The following is an 8,992-nucleotide window of genomic DNA, read 5'->3' on the forward strand; positions in this document are numbered from 1 at the left end:
TTTTTCGCAAAAGTCAATAACATGTTTGAGAGAAATATTTCCTATTTCATGTTGCATGGTTTGTTTTTAGGTTATTTTTTAGTCTCTCTATATGGAATGTATAACATAATATTTTCTCTATATTGGTTTTCAAGATCTTTATGTCGGTTATAACGTATGAGTCATATGATATATGAACATTTTTTTATTTTTTATTTTTCTGTTTAAAGATGGTTTTCTAGATAAGTGCTTTGAAGTATATTCTACAAAGGAAATATGTTCAAATTTAGAAGGACATGCAATGTATCAATTAATTGTTGATGATAACATGATAACAAGTCTTTTAAGCACACATGTTTTCTTTTTCCAAGATAATAAGTCTTTTGAGCACACACGTTTTCTTTTAAGCTAGAGATGTGTTAATAAAGATAATTTTTTGAGGAGAAGAATATATAAACAATGAAGGGATAACATGCACAACTTGTCTAGTTGACATTTTCTACATATTCAACAATGCATTATTGATTTTTCAAATAGTTTTATTTTTTCTATTTTCATTGCAAGAACACTCTTCCCTAATTTTTTTTTACTGTAGATTTCATTGTCTAATCTATTTTTGGCATATATGAACTACAATATGATGTTGCAAAATACGAGTCTAGGATGATTTTTGCATCTGTATTTGCTTTCCACAATGACAATATTTTCTTTGCAAAGTCATTTAATTATCATATGGTTTTCTTTGTAGCAATATGAAATAGAATGCAATACAAGAACGAAGAAGGAAAATGTATTCATGTTTAGATACCCAAGATTTTCCAAGAGAGAATCAAATGTTTTGTTTCTAACATAGGTTTTGTTTTGGATAAGTTAATTTTTTTTTTCATTGTTCATTTTTGTTAGCACTTTGTTATATTGGTTCTAATATAGATGTTTTACTCATTAAAATGAATGGGAAACTAAACCTATAGGAAAAGTGATGACATTTTTTGTAATTTACAGTATGATGATGTGTCTATATTTTAATCATTTCTTGACAAAAAAATCTAAATCGAAACATAGATGTTGGTTAATGAAGGAAAAAACATCATGATTAGAATAATGTTTATACATTGGTGCATTATATATCTAATGCAAGGCATGGTCATGTTTATTTCCTCTCCTTTGGAATTATGTAACAAAGAAAGTTTGGTACTTTCAAAAACAATTTATTGTTCTCAGAGATCAAATTGCAAAGTGCTAATATTCTATGCATATACTAATGGCTGCAGATCACTAGATGATCCCTGATGAATGTGTCAATGGATGATTGAAGAGTAAAATTGTTAATTTGACACATATAACTAGAGTTTTTCAATGCATATGTCAATGGACACCAAAGATGGTTAGCACTTGTTAAAGTCACAAAAAATGTATTTGGACCAAGTTGATGAATCGTTGCGAAAATGTCTTTTCTTAAACTTCCAAAATAATCAGGTGATGTACAAATTGTTTTTCAGTAGCGATATGCGATTGATGATTTCCAAAGTTTTTGAAGATTGTGTTTATGATTGACATCTTTAGCAAGTAGTTTTTTTCCCTTCAATTCACCTTTGTGTATAGAAATTCATGCAGAATTCGAGACTTGGTTTATTAGTACATTAACTTCTTTGAAAAATATGTTGGTAATTTGTGCTGAAAAGTCTTTAGAACTATGCAAGAGTTCCCATTTTATCTATTTGGATAGAAAAATATTTTGATCATGTAGACTCATCAAAAACATCCATAATATAATGCGGGGAAGTTTGGTTCTTCATTAAAATTGTCTTGGGAAATTCCAAGTGGATGAAATCCTTCAAAATTTATAATTTATAGTATTTCAATTTGAACATCATCGATTAAGTGTGGTTCTAAATATCCATGTACAAGAGTTTTAGATATTGTTTCTACATCGTTTCCATCATCAATTGACACAATTAACTGTATATCTAGTAGTTCACTGCCACATTGTTCTTTATGTTGGTTGAAATGATTTTCCCATTTGTTATTAATGGATATTCCTTCACTTTGGTAAAGTGATGTGTTGCACAAGTTGCTTAAATCGGGAGTGACATGATTTGGTCAAATGTTACTAGGCAAATAAGAATTTTTGTACTCCACTTTTCTTTTTACCATGATTTCAACAATCATTGTTTCATTTATATCTCTACACAATTTTCTTTGAACTTTTTTCTAAGCTAGTAGGAACATTCTGTTGGAAACAAATGATAATACTGAGAGGGGGGTGAATCGATATCAAGGCCAACTTTAACTTTTTATGCTAATTTACTTTTTTGATTCAAACTTGGCAACCATTCATATAATGAGAAACAATATGAAATCAACAATCAAGCACAAACCATGAGCATCTTACACATGAGACACAAGGTTTTACGTGGAAACCCCTTCGCGAAAAAAGCCCCAAAGTTTGTTTTTGTTATTGATGTAAATAAGACCACCTACTCTATTACATCAATCTATTTTGTGAGCACCCACTCACAGGAAGCACCAAATTCCTTGGATTGTTTGCTACCACTGACTAGCAAAAAGCACCAAATCCCTCTTTTTGTAGACACATGTCGAGCTTACAAGAAGCCCCATGTGAGGCACTGACCTCACAGTTTTTTTGCAAGCACCAACTTGCAACTCCTTGAATTTTTGCAAGCCAACTTGCATGAAGTACCAACCCCCAAGCCTTCTCAAGCACCCACTAGAGATGGAAGTACCAACTTCCTATATGCAGGCACCAAGCCACACTCAAATCATTTTTTGGTCATAAATTCAAATCAATGTTCTTTTTTTATCGCATTTTTCTCCTTATTTGCTTTTTTTCCATTTTTTAAGGAAGGATTTCAAATTTTATATCACTTCTTCTTTCTATTTCATCAAAGATGACATCTTGACTTGCAATAATTTTTACATTGGATAAAAGGCAATATCATTTCTTCTTATTTAAATATCCAATCATCATGCACTTCATACTTCTTGATTCTAACTTGGTTCTCTTTTCCTTAGGAACTAAAGCATAGAAAATTGAACCAAAAACTCAACGATTTTTGACTTTTGATTTCAAACAAGAATATGCTTCATATGGGGTGATGCCATCCAAACAAATAGTGACAGATTGATTTCATAAATGAATTGTAGTATGTTCTACTTCAACCTACTATGAGGCATTTAAGGCTTTAAATTTTAACATTGATCTCATCATTCCTAACAAATTTCTCTTCATCCTTTCTGTTACTCCATTTTGTTGTGGAATATAAGCATTAGAGAATTTCATTCTAATCCCCTTATCTCTGCAATATTTTTGAAATTCATTTGAAGTGAATTCCCCACATTATCTATGCTCAATGTTCCTATCTTTTATCTTGTTTATTTTTCGACAAAAAAATTAAAGACTTAAAATTTTCAAATTTTCTAACTTTTCTTTCAAAAGATATACTCAAGTCATTCAACTAAAATCATCAATAAAAAGAAAAATGTTTGCATCCTGGAAGAGATATTTATAGAGGTCTAAAAATTTCATTGTGAACTAGTTTCAAACACCTTTTTTATCCCCATGCTCCTATAAAATATGTCAATCTCTTGTGTTTCCCATAGATACATGCTTCACTCTTTCCATTATCCTTTTTTAAAAGTAGTTAATGCTTTGACCATACTCATTTTTTTCATTTGAGAAAGTATGTCAAAGTTTAAATTCCCACAATGTACATGCCATAATGTAATGGTTGAAATATATGAACTTATTGCTCTTGCAAAATATTTCTTTAAAGAAATGATTTTTCCTTTGAAAATTAGAATCCTTTCATCTTCATAATCTATCATGATATATTTAAAATTTTATTTGATGGAGTTGGTTTTCACTAGTCCATTGTCATGATAATTTGATGTGCTACTTGGTGAATCAATACTAAGGACAAAAAGTTATTTTTGAATGTTGGTACATACCAAACATTTGAAATAATTATATCTATAATGCCAGGAATAAAAATTTTTATAGTACACTTTCCATGAGGTGTATTTTCTGGATCATCCAAAAAGATTGAGTTGAGCCTACATTCTTGAAATGTCCAAAACGAGTCCTTTCTGAATGTCGTCTGTTGAGTGGCCCCTATATGGAATATCCATGCATCTTCATAATCAATCCCAAAAGATAAATAGGGGATTAAAGAATCTAATTTTGTATCTTGAATAGTAGTGAACAAATATTTAGAGTTATCATCCTCTTGATCATTTACATATTATGCTCAAGTTTAAGGTTGCTTGAGTTTTGATATCTTATCAGTTTGGGTTAGACAATTTTCTGCATAATGACCAACTCTATTGCAATGTCAGCATACAAATTGACATAATTCTTGACATCATCCATATTTTCAATTATGATTATGAGGCCTCTCGAATTGACTTCTTATGAAATTGTTTGATCCATGTTGAAAATTACTTCTTCCTTTTACTCTTCATTTGTTATGTCCTCTTCAATGATTCTTTTTTCTTTAGTGACTTCTTTCTCTTCCATTATTAATTTATCTTCCTTGACTTCAACCTCTTCCTCAACCTCTAAAATATGATTATATTTGAGTTCCTTATCCTCTGTTATTCACTTAAGTTCCTCTTCCTCTTGAATCTTGAGTTGATGACTAACTTGAGGCTGCACCTGTAAAGAAGACATCTATACCTACTTGTTTCATCTTTCCAAAAATTTTATCATCCTAATCTAACATGTCACATAATTTATCAAATGATTTTTTGTCCAACATTCCCATCAATTGCAAAGTCTCCAAAAATTCTTATAATAGGATGGAAATCATGCGATTCAGATCATTGCCATCAACCTTCCTTGTATATCAGTGAATCCTTAATTACTAATTTATTGTATTAAGTTTTCATCCTTGAAATGTATTCAAGTAAATATTCTCCTTTCAGAATTTTTTGTTGAAGTAAATTTACTTAACGATCCACCCGCTTTGTTTTAGGTTGTGTATAAAAAATATCTCTGAAATATTTCTAACCATTCCAAGCATCTGATGCATTCTCTATATGAACATACATTTCCTTATTTACAAATGATTTTATTACTTCCAATTGTTTTTCATCCTTAAGTCACTACTTAGCTTGAGAATGAGCATCAGCGGGTTTATTAGGTTTTACATCACCACTAAATATGTCTCCCCATAACTCATTATAAATTAGAGTGCTTTCAATGTTTTATATTTCTTTGAACCTTCAAGTATTTTAGTATCTGAAAATAAACTAAGAAGATTTGACATTGTGAATGTTGTGTGAGAAATCAAGAAAATAACCATGCAAGGAAAATAATATTAAGACACCACACATTGCATAAAAAAGCACTATCGAGGCTTAGATTTGACCCTCATATAGCCATTTAAGAAAAATAAATTAATTGAGCTTTACAATTTCACTTTTAAAGTGTTCAAAACTTGACCTTTTAAAATATTATCTTGTCCTCTGTAAAGTATTATTACTTCAATTGCATTAATTGAGACTTACATTAATTGAGACTTTAGTTTTCCACCCTCAAAGTAAAAATTACTATGATGTTACAACATATGCGGATTTTAATTTCAATTCTTTATGGTGCTTAATGAAACCCCTTATTTTTACAAGATTCAACTTTATTTATATACTCTTTTATTAATGAGTGTATAATCTAATTATATACCATGTCTAAAAATTAAATGAATTTTGGTAATGAAGAGTTCAAAGATACATAGAAAAGTGTGCGAAAACCATGGAGATTTACTTAATCTTTTTCCAAAAAAGAATGGATCTCATTCACTGCTCGAATTTTGTGTATATTTCATTGATATTATCACTAAAAAGAATTTATCGATGAGATTCTTGGTATTAAGCGCCAAAGTAGAAAGGAGTTTTAGTGCATGACAGGTTAAATATTTGAGGTTTTTCAAAAGTCGAATCTCTCAGCTTGCCTTCCCCAATTTTCATTTCTTGAGGCAAAGGTTGAGCAAACCTCAGAGATCATAGAAGAGTCTCAATGGGACGATTCTTGTAAAGTTGGCCTCAAATTTTTCTTTCACGCACAGGTCTCTTCAAATTTAAGCTTTGGAGGAGGGAGCTTCTCCCGATGACACTCACTATGGTCCCATAAATCCTTAGTTACAACTTAATCATGGAACTCCCATATTCTTCATAATGAATTTGATGGGTAGAACTTTAGGATCTAATAGTATTACTCACCATGTAAGCATTACTCAATGCATTGGTTCCAGGGAAAATTTTAGCGATGGAAATCCATCTTAAAATTTAGAAACCTTGGAAACTCTTACTAGACTTGAATATGCAAAATATAAAATGTTTCGTGATATTTTTGTAAAAATATTCAAATTTGTAATGATTTTATATAGTATTCTATAAAATTTTAGTGATTTTTATGGTAAAAAAATTCTATCCTATAAAATTTGGGTGAATCATTTTTAGATAAAAATGAGGATTAGAAAATCTTTGTTTTGGAAAGAGAATGGAAAATGAGCCCATGTACGAATATTAGCCCCTTAAATTTTCCCTAATTGGTTTTGTTCTTAGGTAACCATGTCCACCTTTGTATCGTCTGATATCATGTTGCAAATCATGGATGGAGTTACGAGACTACAGACATTATCTAATTACTCTATATTTCCCTAAGGACCCTAGGCAAATATAGGAAGAAATTATTGACACCTATGTTAAAACACTTGGTACTATTCTCCGAAGTGAAGTGGAGGTAAGAAAAAGAAAATGTATGCCCTGAGTACCACTATATACACTATATTTCCATATAATATAGATGAAGCCACATAAAAAATATTAAAAGAATATCCTCTTGTTAATTGGGTGCTTCATGATGGGTATGGTGACCCTGAACTTGGTATATTTTCAGGTATATATACAGCAACAAGCTCATAACACCCCATCCTAATCCACCCAAGCCTCCCAGTGATGGACCAAGGCAAAGAAACTATATTAGGTTAATATTTAACAGGGAAAGATATTTCATAACCATAAAAGGAAGAGACAATATGCAAGGAGAACATCGATATTTTTGACCCAAGACAATGGAAATAAGGGGATGCAAAATAATTTCACAAAGAATAAAATTAGATTGGTTGATCAAATGAGTCCAAACCTAAAAATTCAGTATATATGTAGATCTATACATCCATTAAATAGAAAAATTAGGGAAAACAATATTTTCCTTAATAAAACTAGGCAATTTTCATATGTATAAAAAATTAATCAATTTTATGGAGTTTTCCAAAAGCCTACAAAGTTAGAATCTGTTCTCCTCCTTACAAAAATAACATCGACACAATTTTATCAAATATTGGAAATTGCTAGCTTTCCTTGATATAATTCAAACTCCCTTAGCTCACATAGAAAGTGATATATAATGATTTTAAACACGTAGAATTAGCTAGTTCAAGTGCAAAGTATCTCTCACCTTTAATGTTATCAGACACCTGAATTGGTTACAATGTTCTAGTTGTCTCGTAGTGGTATTCTTTCGGTTTTATGTTATCATTGTTGTTCTTGTTTCTAGTAGATAGTTGTATGAACCTCCTTAGCTTGCCTAAGAATTTAGCCTCTAGGACCCATAAGTTTTAAAATTTTTAGTTCATTCACATGTAAAGCTTTACCCCTCCTTGTAGATCTTGTCTTCTAAAACTACCTCAGCCATATTACTATTAGGCCATAGTACAAATTTCTCATTAATTATTTTACTGGTTCTATTATATGGAACCTCAGATTCATTCACATGTCTGATGTATGTGATTTACCACTGAACTTGATGGTAGGCATCCTATCCAAATATCTAGGTGAATCCTCACCAGCACTATTCAACATTAATTTCATGATCATTGTAGTGTACTTTATGCTATTGGCCAGTATTTCATTCCCATGCATACTAGTTATACATGCAACACAGATACTTAACCCATTAGTCATAAAATAGGATACATTATTTCCTCAATTGGTGAGTATGCATAAGCAGATTATTACTTGAGAGCATTATGAGCATACCATGTCTCTGTAGTGGATGCAATACCATCAGTTAGAGTATCCATAGTCATCTTGCATAATCTCAACATAAACCATATTGCTTTCGCTATTAACTCTATTCTTGGATGTAAAAGAGGTCATATGTTTAATACTGTCATCACATTCATAGTAACCCATTAGCACAGGTAATCTAATTATGTGCAATATACTACCCTGCATGGGTATTAAAACAATCATTTCATTTAATGTACTTCTACTGATAACTTCACACTAGAAAGCTACATGCAAGTCGATCAGGAGAAGTCTAAAATGGTGACACCAGTATCAACAACTAATTACTCTGATTCCACCATTTCTCATATACATTAAAGGTCAAATACATAAGGCATCAATGATTTCCATACAGACAATACCTTATCTATACAATTGAGCTACATGGATTAACCATTTCAATGGTAGGAAATAAATGTAGAGATAAGAAATCAATCATCAGCATATCTCAGCTAACTGTTTTAACCTCATAACAAGTAAGGATTAATATAGAACCCATACCATGCAAGTGAATCTCATTAGAGTAGAGGAAAACACCATTAAGTATATTAATACATAATCCTATCTAATTCGCATGACATTCTCATGGCGAGGAAACTTAGGAAATCCTCTCATAGAAAAACTGGAACAATAACAAAAACTTATGAAAATATTCTCATAAACAAATTATAAACTATCATAGAGAGAGAGAGAGAGGAGAGAGAGAGAGAGTAAGAGTCATCATACAAACATCCCACACATCTAACACCAACTAAAACCTCACTTGGAGGGGGGAGCACCACCACCCAACCATGAATCACCATTAATTCCCCCCGAGCCGAAGATCTTGCCAAGGATCAACTATCTCAATTGATCGATGCACTAGGTATTTGATACCCTCTTTCATGATTTAGTTACCATTAGCGATGTCCCGCTTTATGTATTT

The 8,992-nt window shown here is 31.3% G+C and overlaps 1 pseudogene; it reads left to right on the top strand.

Moving 5' to 3' along the window:
* Positions 1-6,604: 6,604 nt before the first annotated feature.
* LOC149166771 (multiple organellar RNA editing factor 9, chloroplastic-like) lies at positions 6,605-7,133 on the top strand (annotated as a pseudogene).
* Positions 7,134-8,992: the final 1,859 nt, after the last annotated feature.

This window comes from Pinus tabuliformis, chromosome 5_1, assembly GCF_031772625.1.
Source record: "Pinus tabuliformis cultivar Carrire ecotype Pingquan chromosome 5_1, CPIR1, whole genome shotgun sequence".
Lineage (NCBI taxonomy): Eukaryota > Viridiplantae > Streptophyta > Pinopsida > Pinales > Pinaceae > Pinus > Pinus tabuliformis.